Source organism: Papaver somniferum, chromosome 8, assembly GCF_003573695.1.
Source record: "Papaver somniferum cultivar HN1 chromosome 8, ASM357369v1, whole genome shotgun sequence".
NCBI lineage: Eukaryota > Viridiplantae > Streptophyta > Magnoliopsida > Ranunculales > Papaveraceae > Papaver > Papaver somniferum.
The window spans coordinates 37,467,587-37,469,833 of NC_039365.1; the positions used below are offsets into that span (position 1 = coordinate 37,467,587).

At 38.4% G+C, this 2,247-nt stretch overlaps 1 pseudogene; it reads left to right on the top strand.

Moving 5' to 3' along the window:
* Positions 1-1,805: 1,805 nt before the first annotated feature.
* Positions 1,806-1,905, top strand: LOC113307136 (annotated as a pseudogene).
* The last annotated feature ends 342 nt before the right edge of the window (positions 1,906-2,247 follow it).

Consider the following 2,247-nt stretch of genomic DNA (forward strand, 5'->3'; position numbering starts at 1 on the left):
CTCAGGGGTAGAATCTAATAGAGTATTTACTTGTTCAATACTGCTATCGTCGTCAAAATCTAAATCAAAATGGGATAGACAACTTTCTAATGGGTCTTCAGATAAAATGTTTGGTAATGACTCCTGAACTAAGGTTTCTATCATGTTCACCTCTTCAACACACGTGTCATCTAGCTCATAAGGTAGCTTACTGACATTAAAAATGTTCATCTCCATAGTCATATTACCAAAAGATAAATTCATCACACCGTTTAGACAGTTAATGATCGCATTAGACGTAGCTAAAAATGGGCGACCTAAAATCACAGGTATCTGGTTCTCTGGGTCGGGGACAGGTTGGGTATCTAGCACAACAAAATCAACTGGATAAATAACACCTCGAGGAATTTTAACAGATCTATCATCTAACTGCAGTGTCATCTGAGTAGGTTTCATTTTACCAAGTCCTAGCTGTAAGTACACATGGTACGGCAGTAAGTTCACACTGGATCCTAAGTCAAGTAAAGCTTTTTCTACCCGGAAGTTACCTATTGTGCAAGCAATGGTAGGGGAACCTGGGTTTTTGTACTTTGGAGTTGTGGTGTTCTGAATGATTGAACTTACGTGACTATCTAAAAAGTATTTCTTATAGACGCTAAGTTTTCGCTTTCGCGTACACATATCCTTAAGGAACTTGGCATAAGCAGGAATTTTCCTAGTTGCATCTAATAAAGGAAGGTTTATGGTAACTTGCTTAAAAACCTCCAATATGTCATTAAAGTTCAATTTCTTCTTTGTTGGTACTAATAGCTGGGGAAATGGGGCTCTAGGCACAAAATCAGACCTCTCAGGAACCGAATTGGCATCATCAGAAATTTTATCAGTCCCCTCAGTTAGTGGTGGTCCTGATGGGTGAGATATTGAGGGGTGAACTACAGTATGTTCACTATCGGTCATGGTTACCTGATTGTCTACTACTCTACCACTCCTAAGAGTTCTAATAGCATTCAACTGATTCGATGGTTTTGCACCTACTTCATGAACTCTTCTAGGATTGGATTAGTATGACTAGGGAACCTTCCGTTATCTCTCTCACTTAAGGTCTTAGCTATTTGGCCGACTTGAAGTTCTAACTTAGCAAGGGTCTGAGCATTAGTTTGAAAGTTCTGCTTGGTTTCCTGTTGAAAACTAACTTGGATCTTTACTAACATTTCCTGGCTTTGTGCTAACATATCCTGACTCTTTCTTAATATACTAAGAGATTCCTCTAAGATAGTCATTCTATTCTCTGAAGGGTTCTGAAACTGAGCTTGACCTGAAGAGTTCTTATTTGAACCAAAAACTGGGGGAGCATTAAAATTACTAAACTGACCTTGACCTCTGGCCCTTGGACCATGAAAGGTTTGGATGGTTTCTCCAACCAGGATTATACGTTTCTGAATATGGGTCAAACTTTTGACAATTATCAAATTTAGAGTTATTATAAAGAGCATTGGCTTGCTCTTCACTATTCTAGCCTTCCCAAAAAGGCTCCACTCTACCACTAGTGTGACCCACTTCTAAAGCTTCTAACCTTTTTGCTATAGCAGTAATTTTGGCATCTGATTCAAAGCCACTATTGACGTTTCCTCTGCCTAGAAGAATTTTTTTCCTGGGGTTCCTTACTATTTTCCCATTGTTGGGTATTTTCGGCGATTTCATTCAAAAATGTTATCGCTTCATCAACTATTTGGTTTTCAAGCCCACCTGTACACATAGATTCTACTATGGTTGTGGTGGGATAATCTAAACCCTCATAAAGGATCTGAACTAACCTAACCTTTTCAAAACCATGATGAGAACATTGTGTTAAAAAATCATTGAACCTTTCCAAATACCTATACAAAGATTCTCCCTCCTGTTGAGAAAACCTGCAGATTTGCGTCCTAATAGACGATGTCTTGTGCCTAGGGAAAAACTTTTTCAAAAAGGCAGATGTAAGTTGTTCATATGTTTCGATTGACCTGGAATCCAAACTATATAGCCACGATTTAGCTTTATCTTTCAGGGAAAAAGGGAATAACCTAAGTTTCAATGCATCATCATCAATGTTTCTAATCTTTAGGGTACTACAAATTTTCTCAAAGTCCCTAACATGGAAATAGGGGTTTTTATTTTCTTTCCCTAAAAATATTGGGAGCATCTGTAAGGTCCCAGGTTTAAGTTCATAATTTGTTTCTGTTTCAGCTAACCTGCTACACGAGGGACGAGTAGTCCTAGTAGGATTCA